The 21459-nt window shown below is 46.0% G+C and overlaps 1 long non-coding RNA gene across 1 annotated transcript in view; it reads right to left on the bottom strand.

The window, feature by feature from the left end:
• LOC309518559 overlaps positions 1-21459 on the bottom strand; it is a 415023-nt gene that overhangs the window by 361947 nt on the left and 31617 nt on the right. The window lies entirely within an intron of this gene.

Genomic DNA, 21459 nt, shown 5'->3' with positions numbered 1-21459 from the left:
AAAATCTGACTTTTGGCAATTCACTCAAAAATGGTGCCAGCACGTTGCAAATGCTCCCCTGAAAGGTTTGGCAGTCGAAACAGAAGGCTTTTTATCACAGGACAAGAAATCAGCCCTCGAAAACCTAACATGCGGAAAATATTTTTTTGAAAAAATCCCTAAGCCCCGGGGTCACAATTTCAGCAAAAATCTGACTTTTGGCAATTCACTCAAAAATGGTGCTAGCAGGTTGCAAATGCTCCCCTGAAAGGTTTAGCGATGGAAACAGAAGGCTTTTTATCACAGGACAAGAAATCAGCCCTCGAAAACCTAACAGGCGGAAAATATTTTTTTGAAAAAAATCCCTAAGCCCCAGAGTCACAATTTCAGCAAAAATCTGACTTTTGGCAATTCACTCAAAAATGGTGCTAGCAGGTTGCAAAGGCTCCCCTGAAAGCTTTGAAGATGGAAACAGAAGGCTTTTTATCACAGGACAAGAAATCAGCCCTCAACAACTTAACCGGCGGAAAATATTTTTTTGAAAAAATCCCTAAGCCCCGGGGTCACTATTCCAGCAAAAATCTGACTTTTGGCAATTCACTCAAAAATGATGCCAGCAGGTTGCAAAGGCTCCCCTGAAAGCTTTGGCGATGGAAACAGAAGGCTTTTTATCACAGGACAAGAAATCAGCCCTCAACAACTTAACCGGCGGAAAATATTTTTTTGAAAAAATCCCTAAGCCCCGGGGTCACAATTTCAGCAAAAATCTGACTTTTGGCAATTCACTCAAAAATGGTGCTAGCAGGTTGCAAAGGCTCCCCTGAAAGCTTTGGCGATGGAAACAGAAGGCTTTTTATCACAGGACAAGAAATCAGCCCTCAACAACTTAACCGGCGGAAAATATTTTTTTGAAAAAAATCCCTAAGCCCCGGGGTCACAATTTCAGCAAAAATCTGACTTTTGGCAATTCACTCAAAAATGGTGCCAGCACGTTGCAAATGCTCCCCTGAAAGGTTTGGCAGTCGAAACAGAAGGCTTTTTATCACAGGACAAGAAATCAGCCCTCGAAAACCTAACATGCGGAAAATATTTTTTTGAAAAAATCCCTAAGCCCCGGGTTCACAATTTCAGCAAAAATCTGACTTTTGGCAATTCACTCAAAAATGGTGCTAGCAGGTTGCAAATGCTCCCCTGAAAGGTTTAGCGATGGAAACAGAAGGCTTTTTATCACAGGACAAGAAATCAGCCCTCAACAACTTAAGCGGCGGAAAATATTTTTTTGAAAAAATCCCTAAGCCCCGGAGTCACAATTTCAGCAAAAATCTGACTTTTGGCAATTCACTCAAAAATGGTGCTAGCAGGTTGCAAAGGCTCCCCTGAAAGGTTTGGCGATGGAAACAGAAGGCTTTTTATCACAGGACAAGAAATCAGCCCTCAATAACTTAAGCGGCGGAAAATATTTTTTTGAAAAACTCCCCAAGCCCCGGAGTCACAATTTCAGCAAAAATCTGACTTTTGGCAATTCACTCAAAAATGGTGCTAGCAGGTTGCAAAGGCTCCCCTGAAAGCTTTGAAGATGGAAACAGAAGGCTTTTTATCACAGGACAAGAAATCAGCCCTCAACAACTTAACCGGCGGAAAATATTTTTTTGAAAAAATCCCTAAGCCCCGGGGTCACTATTCCAGCAAAAATCTGACTTTTGGCAATTCACTCAAAAATGATGCCAGCAGGTTGCAAAGGCTCCCCTGAAAGCTTTGGCGATGGAAACAGAAGTCTTTTTATCACAGGACAAGAAATCAGCCCTCAACAACTTAACCGGCGGAAAATATTTTTTTGAAAAAATCCCTAAGCCCCGGGGTTACAATTTCAGCAAAAATCTGACTTTTGGCAATTCACTCAAAAATGGTGCTAGCAGGTTGCAAAGGCTCCCCTGAAAGGTTTAGCGATGGAAACAGAAGGCTTTTTATCACAGGACAAGAAATCAGCCCTCAACAACTTAACCGGCGGAAAATATTTTTTTGAAAAAATTCCTAAGCCCCGGGGTCACAATTTCAGCAAAAATCTGACTTTTGGCAATTCACTCAAAAATGGTGCCAGCACGTTGCAAATGCTCCCCTGAAAGGTTTGGCAGTCAAAACAGAAGGCTTTTTATCACAGGACAAGAAATCTGCCCTCAACAACTTAACCGGTGGAAAATATTTTTTTGAAAAAATCCCTAAGCCCCGGGGTCACAATTTCAGCAAAAATCTGACTTTTGGCAATACACTTAAAAATGGTGCCAACCGGTTGCAAATGCTCCCCTGAAATGTTTGGCAGTCGAAACAGAAGGCTTTTTATCACAGGACAAGAAATCAGCCCTCAACAACTTAAGCGGCGGAAAATATTTTTTTGAAAAAATCCCTAAGCCCCGGAGTCACAATTTCAGCAAAAATCTGACTTTTGGCAATTCACTCAAAAATGGTGCTAGCAGGTTGCAAAGGCTCCCCTGAAAGGTTTGGCGATGGAAACAGAAGGCTTTTTCTCACAGGACAAGAAATCAGCCCTCAATAACTTAAGCGGCGGAAAATATTTTTTTGAAAAACTCCCTAAGCCCCGGAGTCACAATTTCAGCAAAAATCTGACTTTTGGCAATTCACTCAAAAATGGTGCTAGCAGGTTGCAAAGGCTCCCCTGAAAGCTTTGGCGATGGAAACAGAAGGCTTTTTATCACAGGACAAGAAATCAGCCCTCAACAACTTAACCGGCGGAAAATATTTTTTTGAAAAAAATCCCTAAGCCCCGGGGTCACAATTTCAGCAAAAATCTGACTTTTGGCAATTCACTCAAAAATGGTGCCAGCACGTTGCAAATGCTCCCCTGAAAGGTTTGGCAGTCGAAACAGAAGGCTTTTTATCACAGGACAAGAAATCAGCCCTCGAAAACCTAACATGCGGAAAATATTTTTTTGAAAAAATCCCTAAGCCCCGGGGTCACAATTTCAGCAAAAATCTGACTTTTGGCAATTCACTCTAAAATGGTGCTAGCAGGTTGCAAAGGCTCCCCTGAAAGGTTTAGCGATGGAAACAGAAGGCTTTTTATCACAGGACAAGAAATCAGCCCTCAACAACTTAACCGGCGGAAAATATTTTTTTGAAAAAATCCCTAAGCCCCGGGGTCACTATTCCAGCAAAAATCTGACTTTTGGCAATTCACTCAAAAATGATGCCAGCAGGTTGCAAAGGCTCCCCTGAAAGCTTTGGCGATGGAAACAGAAGGCTTTTTATCACAGGACAAGAAATCAGCCCTCAACAACTTAACCGGCGGAAAATATTTTTTTGAAAAAATCCCTAAGCCCCGGGGTCACAATTTCAGCAAAAATCTGACTTTTGGCAATTCACTCAAAAATGGTGCTAGCAGGTTGCAAAGGCTCCCCTGAAAGCTTTGGCGATGGAAACAGAAGGCTTTTTATCACAGGACAAGAAATCAGCCCTCAACAACTTAACTGGCGGAAAATATTTTTTTGAAAAAAACCCTAAGCCCCGGGGTCACAATTTCAGCAAAAATCTGACTTTTGGCAATTCACTCAAAAATGGTGCCAGCACGTTGCAAATGCTCCCCTGAAAGGTTTGGCAGTCGAAACAGAAGGCTTTTTATCACAGGACAAGAAATCAGCCCTCGAAAACCTAACATGCGGAAAATATTTTTTTGAAAAAATCCCTAAGCCCCGGGGTCACAATTTCAGCAAAAATCTGACTTTTGGCAATTCACTCAAAAATGGTGCTAGCAGGTTGCAAATGCTCCCCTGAAAGGTTTAGCGATGGAAACAGAAGGCTTTTTATCACAGGACAAGAAATCAGCCCTCGAAAACCTAACAGGCGGAAAATATTTTTTTGAAAAAAATCCCTAAGCCCCAGAGTCACAATTTCAGCAAAAATCTGACTTTTGGCAATTCACTCAAAAATGGTGCTAGCAGGTTGCAAAGGCTCCCCTGAAAGCTTTGAAGATGGAAACAGAAGGCTTTTTATCACAGGACAAGAAATCAGCCCTCAACAACTTAACCGGCGGAAAATATTTTTTTGAAAAAATCCCTAAGCCCCGGGGTCACTATTCCAGCAAAAATCTGACTTTTGGCAATTCACTCAAAAATGATGCCAGCAGGTTGCAAAGGCTCCCCTGAAAGCTTTGGCGATGGAAACAGAAGGCTTTTTATCACAGGACAAGAAATCAGCCCTCAACAACTTAACCGGCGGAAAATATTTTTTTGAAAAAATCCCTAAGCCCCGGGGTCACAATTTCAGCAAAAATCTGACTTTTGGCAATTCACTCAAAAATGGTGCTAGCAGGTTGCAAAGGCTCCCCTGAAAGCTTTGGCGATGGAAACAGAAGGCTTTTTATCACAGGACAAGAAATCAGCCCTCAACAACTTAACCGGCGGAAAATATTTTTTTGAAAAAAATCCCTAAGCCCCGGGGTCACAATTTCAGCAAAAATCTGACTTTTGGCAATTCACTCAAAAATGGTGCCAGCACGTTGCAAATGCTCCCCTGAAAGGTTTGGCAGTCGAAACAGAAGGCTTTTTATCACAGGACAAGAAATCAGCCCTCGAAAACCTAACATGCGGAAAATATTTTTTTGAAAAAATCCCTAAGCCCCGGGTTCACAATTTCAGCAAAAATCTGACTTTTGGCAATTCACTCAAAAATGGTGCTAGCAGGTTGCAAATGCTCCCCTGAAAGGTTTAGCGATGGAAACAGAAGGCTTTTTATCACAGGACAAGAAATCAGCCCTCAACAACTTAAGCGGCGGAAAATATTTTTTTGAAAAAATCCCTAAGCCCCGGAGTCACAATTTCAGCAAAAATCTGACTTTTGGCAATTCACTCAAAAATGGTGCTAGCAGGTTGCAAAGGCTCCCCTGAAAGGTTTGGCGATGGAAACAGAAGGCTTTTTATCACAGGACAAGAAATCAGCCCTCAACAACTTAACCGGCGGAAAATATTTTTTTGAAAAACTACCCAAGCCCCGGAGTCACAATTTCAGCAAAAATCTGACTTTTGGCAATTCACTCAAAAATGGTGCTAGCAGGTTGCAAAGGCTCCCCTGAAAGCTTTGAAGATGGAAACAGAAGGCTTTTTATCACAGGACAAGAAATCAGCCCTCAACAACTTAACCGGCGGAAAATATTTTTTTGAAAAAATCCCTAAGCCCCGGGGTCACTATTCCAGCAAAAATCTGACTTTTGGCAATTCACTCAAAAATGATGCCAGCAGGTTGCAAAGGCTCCCCTGAAAGCTTTGGCGATGGAAACAGAAGTCTTTTTATCACAGGACAAGAAATCAGCCCTCAACAACTTAACCGGCGGAAAATATTTTTTTGAAAAAATCCCTAAGCCCCGGGGTTACAATTTCAGCAAAAATCTGACTTTTGGCAATTCACTCAAAAATGGTGCTAGCAGGTTGCAAAGGCTCCCCTGAAAGGTTTAGCGATGGAAACAGAAGGCTTTTTATCACAGGACAAGAAATCAGCCCTCAACAACTTAACCGGCGGAAAATATTTTTTTGAAAAAATTCCTAAGCCCCGGGGTCACAATTTCAGCAAAAATCTGACTTTTGGCAATTCACTCAAAAATGGTGCCAGCACGTTGCAAATGCTCCCCTGAAAGGTTTGGCAGTCAAAACAGAAGGCTTTTTATCACAGGACAAGAAATCTGCCCTCAACAACTTAACCGGTGGAAAATATTTTTTTGAAAAAATCCCTAAGCCCCGGGGTCACAATTTCAGCAAAAATCTGACTTTTGGCAATACACTTAAAAATGGTGCCAACCGGTTGCAAATGCTCCCCTGAAATGTTTGGCAGTCGAAACAGAAGGCTTTTTATCACAGGACAAGAAATCAGCCCTCAACAACTTAAGCGGCGGAAAATATTTTTTTGAAAAAATCCCTAAGCCCCGGAGTCACAATTTCAGCAAAAATCTGACTTTTGGCAATTCACTCAAAAATGGTGCTAGCAGTTTGCAAAGGCTCCCCTGAAAGGTTTGGCGATGGAAACAGAAGGCTTTTTCTCACAGGACAAGAAATCAGCCCTCAATAACTTAAGCGGCGGAAAATATTTTTTTGAAAAACTCCCTAAGCCCCGGAGTCACAATTTCAGCAAAAATCTGACTTTTGGCAATTCACTCAAAAATGGTGCTAGCAGGTTGCAAAGGCTCCCCTGAAAGCTTTGAAGATGGAAACAGAAGGCTTTTTATCACAGGACAAGAAATCAGCCCTCAACAACTTAACCGGCGGAAAATATTTTTTTGAAAAAATCCCTAAGCCCCGGGGTCACTATTCCAGCAAAAATCTGACTTTTGGCAATTCACTCAAAAATGATGCCAGCAGGTTGCAAAGGCTCCCCTGAAAGCTTTGGCGATGGAAACAGAAGGCTTTTTATCACAGGACAAGAAATCAGCCCTCAACAACTTAACCGGCGGAAAATATTTTTTTGAAAAAATCCCTAAGCCCCGGGGTCACAATTTCAGCAAAAATCTGACTTTTGGCAATTCACTCAAAAATGGTGCTAGCAGGTTGCAAAGGCTCCCCTGAAAGCTTTGGCGATGGAAACAGAAGGCTTTTTATCACAGGACAAGAAATCAGCCCTCAACAACTTAACCGGCGGAAAATATTTTTTTGAAAAAAATCCCTAAGCCCCGGGGTCACAATTTCAGCAAAAATCTGACTTTTGGCAATTCACTCAAAAATGGTGCCAGCACGTTGCAAATGCTCCCCTGAAAGGTTTGGCAGTCGAAACAGAAGGCTTTTTATCACAGGACAAGAAATCAGCCCTCGAAAACCTAACATGCGGAAAATATTTTTTTGAAAAAATCCCTAAGCCCCGGGGTCACAATTTCAGCAAAAATCTGACTTTTGGCAATTCACTCAAAAATGGTGCTAGCAGGTTGCAAATGCTCCCCTGAAAGGTTTAGCGATGGAAACAGAAGGCTTTTTATCACAGGACAAGAAATCAGCCCTCAACAACTTAAGCGGCGGAAAATTTTTTTTTGAAAAAATCCCTAAGCCCCGGAGTCACAATTTCAGCAAAAATCTGACTTTTGGCAATTCACTCAAAAATGGTGCTAGCAGGTTGCAAAGGCTCCCCTGAAAGGTTTGGCACTGGAAACAGAAGGCTTTTTATCACAGGACAAGAAATCAGCCCTCAATAACTTAAGCGGCGGAAAATATTTTTTTGAAAAACTCCCTAAGCCCCGGAGTCACAATTTCAGCAAAAATCTGACTTTTGGCAATTCACTCTAAAATGGTGCTAGCAGGTTGCAAAGGCTCCCCTGAAAGCTTTGAAGATGGAAACAGAAGGCTTTTTATCACAGGACAAGAAATCAGCCCTCAACAACTTAACCGGCGGAAAATATTTTTTTGAAAAAATCCCTAAGCCCCGGGGTCACTATTCCAGCAAAAATCTGACTTTTGGCAATTCACTCAAAAATGATGCCAGCAGGTTGCAAAGGCTCCACTGAAAGCTTTGGCGATGGAAACAGAAGGCTTTTTATCACAGGACAAGAAATCAGCCCTCGAAAACCTAACCTGCGGAAAATATTTTTTTGAAAAAATCCCTAAGCCCCGGGGTCAATAATTTCAGCAAAAATCTGACTTTTGGCAATTCACTCAAAAATGGTGCCAGCACGTTGCAAATGCTCCCCTGAAAGGTTTGGCAGTCGAAACAGAAGGCTTTTTATCACAGGACAAGAAATCAGCCCTCGAAAACCTAACATGCGGAAAATATTTTTTTGAAAAAATCCCTAAGCCCCGGGGTCACAATTTCAGCAAAAATCTGACTTTTGGCAATTCACTCAAAAATGGTACTAGCAGGTTTTAAAGGCTCCCCTGAAAGCTTTGGCGATGGAAACAGAAGGCTTTTTATCACAGGACAAGAAATCAGCCCTCAACAACTTAACCGGCGGAAAATATTTTTTTGAAAAGATCCCTAAGCCCCGGGGTCACAATTCCAGCAAAAATCTGACTTTTGGCAATTCACTCAAAAATGGTGCTAGCAGGTTGCAAAGGCTCCCCTGAAAGGTTTGGCAGTCGAAACAGAAGGCTTTTTATCACAGGACAAGAAATCAGCCCTCGAAAACCTAACCTGCGGAAAATATTTTTTCGAAAAAATCCCTAAGCCCCAGGGTCACAATTTCAGCAAAAATCTTACATTTGGCAATTCACTCAAAAATGGTGTCAACCGGTTGCAAATGCTCCCCTGAAAGCTTTGGCGATGGAAACAGAAGGCTTTTTATCACAGGACAAGAAATCAGCCCTCGAAAACCTCACATGCGGAAAATATTTTCTTGAAAAAATCCCTAAGCCCCGGGGTCACAATTTCAGCAAAAATCTGACATTTGGCAATTCACTCAAAAATGGTGCCAACCGGTTGCAAATACTCCCCTGAAAGGTTTGACGATGGAAACAGAAGGCTTTTTATCACAGGACAAGAAATCAGCCCTCGAAAACCTAACAGGCGGAAAATATTTTTTTGAAATAATCCCTAAGCCCCGGGGTCACAATTTCAGCAAAAATCTGACTTTTGGCAATTCACTCAAAAATGGTGCCAGCACGTTGCAAATGCTCCCCTGAAAGGTTTGGCAGTCGAAACAGAAGGCTTTTTATCACAGGACAAGAAATCAGCCCTCAACAACTTAACCGGCGGAAAATATTTTTTTGAAAAAATCCCTAAGCCCCGGGGTCACAATTTCAGCAAAAATCTGACATTTGGCAATTCACTCAAAAATGGTGCCAACCGGTTGCAAATGCTCCCCTGAAAGGTTTGACGATGGAAACAGAAGGCTTTTTATCACAGGACAAGAAATCAGCCCTCGAAAACCTAACATGCGGAAAATATTTTTTTGAAAAAATCCCTAAGCCCCGGGGTCACAATTTCAGCAAAAATCTGACTTTTGGCAATTCACTCAAAAATGTTGCCAGCAGGTTGCAAATGCTCCCCTGAAAGGTTTGGCGATGGAAACAGAAGGCTTTTTATCACAGGACAAGAAATCAGCCCTCAACAACTTAACCGGCGAAAAATATTTTTTTGAAAAAATCCCTAAGCCCCAGGGTCACAATTTCAGCAAAAATCTGACTTTTGGCAATTCACTCAAAAATGGTGCTAGCAGGTTGCAAAGGCTCCCCTGAAAGGTTTGGCGATGGAAACAGAAGGCTTTTTATCACAGGACAAGAAATCAGCCCTCAACAACTTAACCGGCGGAAAATATTTTTTTGAAAAAATCCCTAAGCCCCGGGGTCACAATTTCAGCAAAAATCTGACATTTGGCAATTCACTCAAAAATGGTGCCAACCGGTTGCAAATGCTCCCCTGAAAGGTTTGACGATGGAAACAGAAGGCTTTTTATCACAGGACAAGAAATCAGCCCTCGAAAACCTAACATGCGGAAAATATTTTTTTGAAAAAATCCCTAAGCCCCGGGGTCACAATTTCAGCAAAAATCTGACTTTTGGCAATTCACTCAAAAATGGTACTAGCAGGTTTTAAAGGCTCCCCTGAAAGCTTTGGCGATGGAAACAGAAGGCTTTTTATCACAGGACAAGAAATCAGCCCTCAACAACTTAACCGGCGGAAAATATTTTTTTGAAAAAATCCCTAAGCCCCGGGGTCACAATTTCAGCAAAAATCTGACTTTTGGCAATACACTCAAAAATGGAGCCAGCACGTTGCAAATGCTCCCCTGAAAGGTTTGGCAGTCGAAACAGAAGGCTTTTTATCACGGGACAAGAAATCAGCCCTCAACAACTTAACCGGCGGAAAATATTTTTTTGAAAAAATCCCTAAGCCCCGGGGTCACAATGTCAGGAAAAATCTCACTTTTGGCAATACACTCAAAAATGGTGCCAGCACGTTGCAAAGGCTCCCCTGAAAGCTTTGGCGATGGAAACAGAAGGCTTTTTATCACAGGACAAGAAATCAGCCCTCGAAAACCTAACCTGCGGAAAATATTTTTTTGAAAAAATCCCTAAGCCCCAGGGTCACAATTTCAGCAAAAATCTGACTTTTGGCAATTCACTCAAAAATGGTGCCAACCGGTTGCAAATGTTCCCCTGAAAGCTTTGACGATGGAAACAGAAGGCTTTTTATGACAGGACAAGAAATCAGCCCTCAACAACTTAACCGGCGGAAAATATTTTTTTGAAAAAATCCCTAAGCCCCGGGGTCACAATTTCAGCAAAAATCTGACTTTTGGCAATTCACTCAAAAATGGTGCTAGCAGGTTGCAAAGGCTCCCCTGAAAGGTTTGGCGATGGAAACAGAAGGCTTTTTATCACAGGACAAGAAATCAGCCCTCAACAACTTAACCGGCGGAAAATATTTTTTTGAAAAAATCCCTAAGCCCCGGGGTCACAATTTCAGCAAAAATCTGACTTTTGGCAATACACTCAAAAATGGTGCCAACCGGTTGCAAATGCTTCCCTGAAAGGTTTGGCAGTCGAAACAGAAGGCTTTTTATCACAGGACAAGAAATCAGCCCTCAACAACTTGACCGGCGGAAAATATTTTTTTGAAAAAATCCCTAAGCCCCGGGGTCACAATTTCAGCCAAAATCTGACTATTGGCAATTCACTCAAAAATGGTGCCAACCAGTTGCAAATGCTCCCCTGAAAGCTTTGGCGATGGAAACAGAAGGCTTTTTATCACAGGACAAGGAATCAGCCCTCGAAAACCTAACCTGCGGAAAATATTTTTTTGAAAAAATCCCTAAGCCCCGGGGTCACAATGTCAGCAAAATTCTGACTTTTGGCAATTCACTCAAAAATGGTGCCAGCAGGTTGCAAAGGGTCCCCTGAAAGCTTTGGCGATGGAAACAGAAGGCTTTTTATCACAGGACAAGAAATCAGCCCTCAACAACTTAAGCGGCGGAAAATATTTTTTTGAAAAAATCCCTAAGCCCCGGGGTCACAATTTCAGCAAAAATCTGACTTTTGGCAATTCACTCAAAAATGGTACTAGCAGGTTTTAAAGGCTCCCCTGAAAGCTTTGGCGATGGAAACAGAAGGCTTTTTATCACAGGACAAGAAATCAGCCCTCAACAACTTAACCGGTGGAAAATATTTTTTTGAAAAAATCCCTAAGCCCCGGGGTCACAATTTCAGGAAAAATCTGACTTTTGGCAATTCACTCAAAAATGGTGCCAGCACGTTGCAAATGCTCCCCTGAAAGGTTTGGCAGTCGAAACAGAAGGCTTTTTATCACAGGACAAGAAATCAGCCCTCAACAACTTGACCGGCGGAAAATATTTTTTTGAAAAAATCCCTAAGCCCCGGGGTCACAATTTCAGCCAAAATCTGACTATTGGCAATTCACTCAAAAATGGTGCCAACCAGTTGCAAATGCTCCCCTGAAAGCTTTGGCGATGGAAACAGAAGGCTTTTTATCACAGGACAAGGAATCAGCCCTCGAAAACCTAACCTGCGGAAAATATTTTTTTGAAAAAATCCCTAAGCCCCGGGGTCACAATTTCAGCAAAAATCTGACTTTTGGCAATACACTCAATAATGGTGCCAACCGGTTGCAAATGCTTCCCTGAAAGGTTTGGCAGTCGAAACAGAAGGCTTTTTATCACAGGACAAGAAATCAGCCCTCAACAACTTAACCGGTGGAAAATATTTTTTTGAAAAAATCCCTAAGCCCCGGGTCACAATTTCAGCAAAAATCTGACTTTTGGCAATTCACTCAAAAATGGTGCTAGCAGGTTGCAAATGCTCCCCTGAAAGGTTTGGCGATGGAAACAGAAGGCTTTTTATCACAGGACAAGAAATCAGCCCTCAACAACTTAACCTGTGGAAAATATTTTTTTGAAAAAATCCCTAAGCCCCGGGGTCACAATTTCAGGAAAAATCTGACTTTTGGCAATTCACTCAAAAATGGTGCCAGCACGTTGCAAATGCTCCCCTGAAAGGTTTGGCAGTCGAAACAGAAGGCTTTTTATCACAGGACAAGAAATCAGCCCTCAACAACTTAACCGGCGGAAAATATTTTTTTGAAAAAAATCCCTAGGCCCCGGGGTCACAATTTCAGCAAAAATCTGACTTTTGGTAATTCACTCAAAAATGGTGGCAACCAGTTGCAAATGCTCCCCTGAAAGCTTTGGCGATGGAAACAGAAGGCTTTTTATCACAGGAAAAGGAATCAGCCCTCGAAAACCTAACCTGCGGAAAATATTTTTTTGAAAAAATCCCAAAGCCCCGGGGTCACAATTTCAGCAAAAATCTGACTTTTGGCAATTCACTCAAAAATGGTGCCAGCACGTTGCAAATGCTCCCCTGAAAGGTTTGGCTGTCGAAACAGAAGGCTTTTTATCACAGGACAAGAAATCAGCCCTCAACAACTTGACCGGCGGAAAATATTTTTTTGAAAAAATCCCTAAGCCCCGGGGTCACAATTTCAGCCAAAATCTGACTATTGGCAATTCACTCAAAAATGGTGCCAACCAGTTGCAAATGCTCCCCTGAAAGCTTTGGCGATGGAAACAGAAGGCTTTTTATCACAGGACAAGGAATCAGCCCTCGAAAACCTAACCTGCGGAAAATATTTTTTTGAAAAAATCCCTAAGCCCCGGGGTCACAATTTCAGCAAAAATCTGACTTTTGGCAATTCACTCAAAAATGGTGCTAGCAGGTTGCAAATGCTCCCCTGAAAGGTTTAGCGATGGAAACAGAAGGCTTTTTATCACAGGACAAGAAATCAGCCCTCAACAACTTAAGCGGCGGAAAATATTTTTTTGAAAAAATCCCTAAGCCCCGGGGTCACAATTTCAGCAAAAATCTGACTTTTGGCAATTCACTCAAAAATGTTGCCAGCAGGTTGCAAATGCTCCCCTGAAAGGTTTGGCGATGGAAACAGAAGGCTTTTTATCACAGGACAAGAAATCAGCCCTCAACAACTTAACCGGCGGAAATTTTTTTTTGAAAAAATCCCTAAGCCCCGGGGTCACAATTTCAGCAAAAATCTGACTTTTGGCAATTCACTCAAAAATGGTGCTAGCAGGTTGCAAAGGCTCCCCTGAAAGCTTTGAAGATGGAAACAGAAGGCTTTTTATCACAGGACAAGAAATCAGCCCTCGAAAACCTAACCTGCGGAAAATATTTTTTTGAAAAAATCCCTAAGCCCCGGGGTCACAATTTCAGCAAAAATCTGACTTTTGGCAATTCACTCAAAAATGTTGCCAGCAGGTTGCAAATGCTCCCCTGAAAGGTTTGGCGATGGAAACAGAAGGCTTTTTATCACAGGACAAGAAATCAGCCCTCAACAACTTAACCGGCGGAAAAATTTTTTTTGAAAAAATCCCTAAGCCCCGGGGTCACAATTTCAGCAAAAAATCTGACTTTTGGCAATTCACTCAAAAATGGTGCTAGCAGGTTGCAAAGTCTCCCCTGAAAGCTTTGGCGATGGAAACAGAAGGCTTTTTATCACAGGACAAGAAATAAGCCCTCGAAAACCTAACCTGCGGAAAATATTTTTTTGAAAAAATCCCTAAGCCCCGGGGTCACAATTTCAGCAAAAATCTGACTTTTGGCAATTCACTCAAAAATGGTGCCAACCGGTTGCAAATGCTCCCCTGAAAGGTTTGGCAGTCGAAACAGAAGGCTTTTTATCACAGGACAAGAAATCAGCCCTCAACAACTTAACCGGCAGAAAATATTTTTTTGAAAAAAACTTTTGGCAATTCACTCAAAAATGGTGCCAGCAGGTTGCAAATGCTCCCCTGAAAGCTTTGGCGATGGAAACAGTATGACAATAGGTTGTTCATAAGAAGAGTAGGGAGTGAAGGGTTAATCTTAATATTTTCTGCACATAGTGAGTTTCTGCATTAAACTTACTTCTGCAATTGTGGTTAAGCAGCTAGCTAGACCCACAGTTGCAAGCTAAATTTGACCAGACAGGCTGAGGGGCCATTTCCTGCCTTGCGCTTCCAGCTTCAGTAATGCAAGATAAGAAAAGACATGTACAAGGGGCTGCTTAGCTAGCAAGAAGACACGTGTACGAAGGAGAGGGGAGGGGCTGCTTAGCCAGCAGAAAGACACACGTACAGTGGTAAGAGGAGGGAGTGCTTAGCCGGGAGTGCTTAGCCAGCAATATAGATATACCCTAAAAGGGAATAAGTTGAAAACTTGTCAGCTGATTGGGGAAGTTTGGGGGAAGTTTGGGAGGTGGGTGAATGCTTTCAGGTATAAGAATGCTTGCTGAACATAGTCAAAATAAAAAAATTTCTTCCTGTAGCACCTTAAAGACCAACTAAGTTAGTTCTTGGTATAAGCTTTCGTGTGCATGCACACTTCTTCAGATACACTGAAACAGAAGTTGCCAGATCCTTCTATATAGTGAGAAGGTGGGGAGGGGTATTACTCAGAAGGGTGGTGGGAATCGGAGATTGGCAGATAGCTGAGATGAGCCTGATGAGCCTGTTGACGACTCTTAACGACTGTAGTAGGTCTTACAGGAAAAGGCAAGGGGTGAGAAGGTGAGAAGTGGCTTAGTCATGTATAATGATCTCATATAATTTTCTTCTTCTCCCCCCCCCCACCTATTGTCATTTTTGTTTGTTTGTTTTCTTTAGTTCCTTTACCACTCTTTTCTTCTTTCACTCTCTTCCAGATTGTGCAAAGTTTCCTCTTTCCTTCCCGTTCCTTTTGTCTCATGCTTTTACACTTGTCAGTCCAAAAGGAGGGGGGGGGATTTCTATATGGTAAATGCTTCAAAGTAGGGACTTCATCTGTGGTATGTCACAAATGGGACCTGCAAACAAATGTTGCAGTGCGTTCTGCTGCTTTTGTTTAGAGTTCCAGCCAGCTCTTCCCTCCAAGTGTATTAAGCACAAACACACACACACACACAGCGGGTCGCCCCATTCCATAATGATAATTTTATTCTTTATACCCCACGCAACGGACTGGGTTGCCCCAGCCACGCTGGGCGGCATCCAACATGTATAGAAACATAATAAAACACTAGACGTTTTAAACAAAACCCTTCACTGTACAGGATTGCCTTCAGACGGCTCGGGAGTCGGAGAACTCCATACCCCCCAACATTTCTCCATTGAACATAGGGACACCCTAAGGAAAAGAGATTAACAGTAATCCTTCAAGTGGGTTGATTGGTTTGCCTAGACATTAGTTAATGGGTTAATTGGTGAGCTATGAGGTGAAGGGGAGGGACAGATGCCTTGTCAATCAAAGAATGCCTTGTTAACCAACCAGAGGCAGCTTTGTAAATCCCAGCAGCCTTGTCAACCAATCAGAGGCAGCTGTCTCAATCCCAGCAGCAGGTATAAAACCAGCAAGCCATTGGCCTGCGCTCTGGCCACCCAATTTCTCTCTCTCTTTTCCCTCTTGATTTGGATTTTCTTCTTCAGAGTTCACGCTAGGGGAAATGTCAGGCATGTGCCCCAACAGCATGTTATGCTGGCAAAAGGCATTTATGTTTCCAGTTACAAAACATTTGGAACAGCAAATAGCTGATAATTCTCATCCCTCTTAGGCTGTATCCATCTTTTAAAAGCTGCTAAGGAGAATTCTGAATAGAGCATTGGACATGCATACTGTGATATCCAGTGGTGACCGTCTGCTGATGGAATGGAATCTGTCAGCGGAACAGGGCGCATGAGCGTAGCCAAGGGGGAGCCGGGAACAGCTGTCCCCCATCAAGTAAAACAATAGAAATACTTAACAAACTGATCAATCACTTTGGTTCTGCCCCCCCCCCCACAAAAATCCTAGCTACGCCCATAACAGGGTGGGATGCAATGTTCAGTGATCTCTCCCCTGTGCCAAACTGCCCCCACCTAAATCTGCTCTGAATGTTTGCCCAACCCTCTGGAGCAGATTTTGAGGTGGTGCAGGTCACACTGCAGGGTGGGGTGTGCTGCCAAAAATTTCTTCTCTCCCTGTTCTGCTGTCAGTGGGCAAAGTCAGCAATTGGGTAAAGATAAAGGGACCCCTGACCGTTAGGTCCAGTCGCGGACAACTCTGGGGTTGCGGCGCTCATTTCACTTTACTGGCCAAGGGAGCCGGCATACAGTTTCCGGGTCATGCGGCCAGCATGACTAAGCCGCTTCTGGCGAACCAGAGCAGTGCACGGAAACGCCGTTTATATTCCTGCTGGAGTGGTACCTACCTATTTATCTACTTGCAGTTGACATGCTTTTGAACTGCTAGGTTGGCAGGAGCTGGGACTGAACAATGGGAGCTCACCCTGTCGCGGGGATTCGATCCGCCGACCTTCCGATTGGCAAGCCCTAGGCTTTGTGGTTTAACCCACAGCGCCACCCGCATCAGCAATTGGGTAGCACCACACAATTTCCCCTTTATTTAACACAGACTTTGATAGATCCTGATAGATCTGAAAATGATGTGTTATAACAGTGTCCATGTATATCAAATATCCTGCAATTGAAGGAGCCGGTCTTTGTCCACAGACAGCTTCCAGGTCATGTGGCCAGCATGACTAAGCTGCTTCTGGCAAACCTGAGCAGCACATGGAAACACCGTTTACCTTCCCGGCAGAGCGGTACTGTTATGTACTGAGTTGAATAGGATCCAAACTGCAGCAGTCTGATTGGTCCTAGAACAATAGGATCCAAATTGCAGCAGTTGGATTGGTCCTAGAACAATAGGATTCAGAATGCAGCCGTCTGATTGGTCCTAGAACAATGCAGCAGTATGATTGGTTGGCAGGAACCACCCAATCCTGCTCCAGATTGAAGTGAATCCACAACCTGATTGGCTTACAGTAGAATTCCGGAATTAGCCAATCATGTGCAGCCCATTGTGTAAATAATGTATATAAAGCAGATACTGTGAGAGGACTTTCATTCATTCCTCCTCACCACTATGAGCTGAATAAAGAGCATGAAATCACTTTGCGACTCTGAGTATATTTCACTGGCGACGAAGGTGGGATTCCGCTGAGCTGACTGCGACACACAGCACCGCAGCACCGCCACCTGCCGCACCGCTGCCTCGCACCGTGTATCCAGGCTTCAGCTCCGGGACACAAGGAACTCAGAATGGCAACCGACAGCAGCTTCTCGCCGTTCAACCCAGCATCTGGAGACTGGGAAGCGTACGCCTCCCGTTTCACCTTCCTCCTAGAAGCCAAAGGGGTCACCGACGAAGAAGACGCCAAGAAGAGGGCGATATTCTTCAGCGTCTGCGGAGAGGAGACGTTTGAAATCGCCCGGGCTCTCCTTGCGCCTGAAGACGTCGCTACTGTTCCATACAAAACAATAATGGAACAGCTGAAGGGGCACTTTTCGCCGCAGCCCTCAGTGGTGGCTCGTCGAAATGCCTTCTACGCAAAGCGACAAGCCCCTGGGGAAACCATAACTGGGTTTGTGACCTCTCTCCGCCAAGCCGCCCGGTTCTGCAACTTCTCAGAGTTGGAGAACATGCTTCGTGACCGCCTCGTCGGTGGCCTGAAGGATGAGAAGCTGCAACGACGCCTCTACGCTAAGAAGGACCTAACATTCCAGGTTGCTCTGGAGGAGGCCCTGGCAACGGAAGCTGCCGAGAGGTCGACGCAAGAGGCACGGCCGAGCCTGCCATCCCAACCGAGGGTCCACCACGAAGACCTCACTGACGACTCAGGATCCGACAGGGAGGAGGTGCACCGAGTACAGCAGCGCACTCAAGCAGCGCACAGACCACAGCTGCCTCGACGAGAAGGAGGAAACTGCGCAAGCTGCGGGGAGAGTCACGAGAGGAGGACCTGCCGTTTCCGCAACGCAGAGTGCAGGCAGTGCAGAAAATCGGGACACATCGCCCGGGTGTGTCGGGCTCGGCCCACCCGACACCAGGCATCAGATGACCAACCCAAGAGCCCCAGGTCCCGGGGCCCAACGCACCAAGGCAACTCGACGGAGCTCACGGACTGCCAGGTATACCAGTTGCCCCACCCCAACGTAGAGAAAATTTATGTAGAGGTACAGATAGAGGGGGCCCCATGCCGCATGGAGCTTGACACGGGTTCAACTCTATCCATAATCTCGGCAAAGACCTTAAGGAAACTGTGTCCTACTGGGGGTCCCAAACTCAGGCCGGCCCCATTCACCCTACGGGACTTCCAGAAACGTAAGGTCCCCACAATGGGGGTGGGGACATTCAGGGTGCAATACCGAGGGCGGACGCGGCAACTGGACTTGCTTGTGGTCAAGGGCCCCTACATTAGCTTACTGGGATTGGCATGGTTTGGACCACTGGGGCTAGCTGTCACCGGGGTGAACCACACTAGCTTACAAGTGGACGTGGACGCCATATGCAATGAATTTCCAGGGGTTTTTGATGGGAAATTGGGACAGTATACGGGCCCCCCCATTGCGCTACAGCTTGACCCCACAGTACGACCGGTCAGGCTCAAGGCCCGCCGGGTCCCGTTCGCCTTGAAACCCCGTATAGACGAGGAATTGGACCGACTCGTGGAGCAAGGAGTGCTGGAGCCGGTGCCTAATGCCCCCTGGGAAACTCCAATCGTCACACCCGTCAAGCCTAATGGTTCGGTCCGCATCTGCGCAGACTACAAATGTACCATAAACAAGGCCCTCACGGCCCACGCATACCCAGTGCCAGTGGTCAGCCATGTCCTTGCCACCCTGGCTGGGTCGAAAATTTTTGGCAAGCTGGACTTGGCCCAAGCATATCAACAGCTGCCAGTAGATGAGGCCACAGCAGAGGCACAGACGATTGCGACGCACAGAGGAGCGTTCAGGGTAAAGCGGCTGCAATTCGGGGTCAGCGTGGCACCAGGCATATTCCAGAATCTAATGGACTCTCTCCTTAAAGGGATTCCTGGTGTCACCCCCTTCTTCGATGATGTGTTGATTGCTGGGCCCACACCAGAGGAGTTTGAGGACCGCCTCCGCACCGTTCTGCACCGTTTCCAGACGGCGGGTCTCAAGGTGAAGCGGGAAAAATGTCTACTAGGAGTGCCTCAGGTGGACTTTCTGGGATTTATGGTGGACGCAGAAGGGGTCCACCCGACTGGGGACAAGGTACGGGCCATTTGTGATGCCCCAGCGCCCAAGAGCAAGACTGAACTTCAGGCCTTCTTGGGACTATTGAACTTTTACCATTCCTTCCTTCCCCACAAGGCGGCGGTAGCGGAGCCCCTACACAGACTCCTGGACAAGCGGGCCCCTTGGGTGTGGGGCCAGCGCCAGGAGGCCGCATTCCAGGCAGTCAAGGACTTGCTTGTCTCAAACTCTGTCTTGGCACACTTCGACGAGAGGCTGCCGGTGGTGCTAGCATGCGACGCCTCACCCTATGGCATTGGCGCTGTCCTGGGGCACCAACTTCCGGATGGAAGAGAGGTACCGGTGGCGTACTTTTCCCAGACACTCAACGCAACCGAGCGGAACTACTCACAAATTGACAAGGAGGGTCTGGCAATCGTGAAGGGAGTAAAAAAATTCCATGATTTCTTGTACGGGCGGCCCTTCACCGTGGTGACTGACCACAAGCCGTTGCTTGGCTTGTTTGCCCCCGAAAAGCAGACCCCCCAAGTGCTGTCTCCTCGCGTCCTCAGGTGGTCAATTTTCCTTGCCAGCTACCAGTATGCACTGATTCACCGCCCGGGGAAAGCGATGGGCCATGCGGACGCCCTCAGCAGGCTACCACTACCGGAAACAGGCCCCGACCCAGCACCTGCACAAGAGGTCATGAGCCTGGAGCTGCTTCCCGACCGCCCCATTCAGGCACAAGAAGTTGCACACCATTCCAGGAAAGATAGGGTCATCTCCCGGGTCCTGGACTGGGTGTGGAGGGGATGGCCCAGCAGCAGCCCCGGGCCAGAATTCGCCGGCTACACAACCCGCAAACATGAACTGTCAGCCCACAAGGGGTGCCTGTTATGGGGAAGCAGAGTCGTTGTTCCCCAGCCCCTCCGCAAAAAGGGTCCTCACAGCCCTACACGAGACACACCCAGGGGTAGTAAGAATGAAGGCCCTTGCCAGGAGTTATGTGTGGTGGCCGGGGATCGATGGAGAGATAGAGGCCTGGGTCAAACACTGCCAGGCCTGCCAAGAATCCCGCCCAGATCCCCCAAGGGCCCCAGTCCAATCCTGGGAGTCCGCCCGAGCACCATGGTCACGCCTGCATGTGGATTTCGCTGGCCCCTTTCAGGGGAAAACATTCTTCATAGTGGTGGACTCCTACACCAAATGGCTGGAAGTCGCACTGGTACCGTCCACTTCCACGTCCGCAGCCATCCGGGTACTACGCAGGCTGTTTGCAACCCACGGGCTCCCTGACACTCTCGTCTCAGACAACGGGACTGCATTTACGTCAGGAGAATTCCAAACCTTCACAGCACAGAACGCCATCCGCCACATCCGTTCGGCGCCGTTCCACCCTGCCACCAATGGGCAAGCAGAACGCATGGTGCGGACCACCAAGGACACCCTTCGCCGCATGACGCAAGGGGACTGGGAGTACCGCCTTGCCACATTCCTTCTAGCACAGCACAGCACCCCCAGCTCAACGACTGGCCGGAGCCCCGCTGAACTACTAATGGGTCGGCGCCTTGCAATCAGATTGGACCGCCTTCACCCCGATAGAGCTCAGGATGAGGTAGTGGTGGGGGAAGGCAGGAACCCCCGGACCTTCGAGGCCCAGGACCCAGTGTACGCAAAGAATTTTGGGGCAGGCCCAGCATGGGTACCCGCCACAGTCACCAGGGTCACTGGCCCAGTGTCGTACGAGGTGCTAACGGATGGGGGGCAATGCTGGCGCCGCCACTGCGACCAGATACGGCGACGATTCCCGGGAGAAACCCAGGAGGAGGACAGGTCAGAGGAGTCCCAAGGGAACAGCGGGGCAGTGAGGCCCATAGAGCAGGAGGGGCCAGCAGGAGAGGCAGAATCAGTAAATACAGAGAGGACCCGTGAGGCCGAAAGGACACCAGAACCAGAACCACGACTGAGCGAGCCGGTTGCACCAGACCAAACAACCCCATCACAGCCAGCATCCTTGGAACACGAGCCAGAACCTGAACCCCGGACCAGGGAACAACCCAGGCCGCAACGCACACGTAGGCTGCCGGCATACCTTGAGGACTATGAATGCGACCTCCCGGGCAGGACTGGAACTTAGAGGGGAGGGGTGTTATGTACTGAGTTGAATAGGATCCAAACTGCAGCAGTCTGATTGGTCCTAGAACAATAGGATCCAAATTGCAGCAGTTGGATTGGTCCTAGAACAATAGGATTCAGAATGCAGCCGTCTGATTGGTCCTAGAACAATGCAGCAGTATGATTGGTTGGCAGGAACCACCCAATCCTGCTCCAGATTGAAGTGAATCCACAACCTGATTGGCTTACAGTAGAATTCCGGAATTAGCCAATCATGTGCAGCCCATTGTGTAAATAATGTATATAAAGCAGATACTGTGAGAGGACTTTCATTCATTCCTCCTCACCACTATGAGCTGAATAAAGAGCATGAAATCACTTTG

Source organism: Podarcis vaucheri, assembly GCF_965113315.1.
Source record: "Podarcis vaucheri genome assembly, chromosome: 14".
NCBI classification, from domain to species: Eukaryota; Metazoa; Chordata; class Lepidosauria; order Squamata; family Lacertidae; genus Podarcis; species Podarcis vaucheri.
This window is presented reverse-complemented; position numbering and strand designations above follow the sequence as displayed.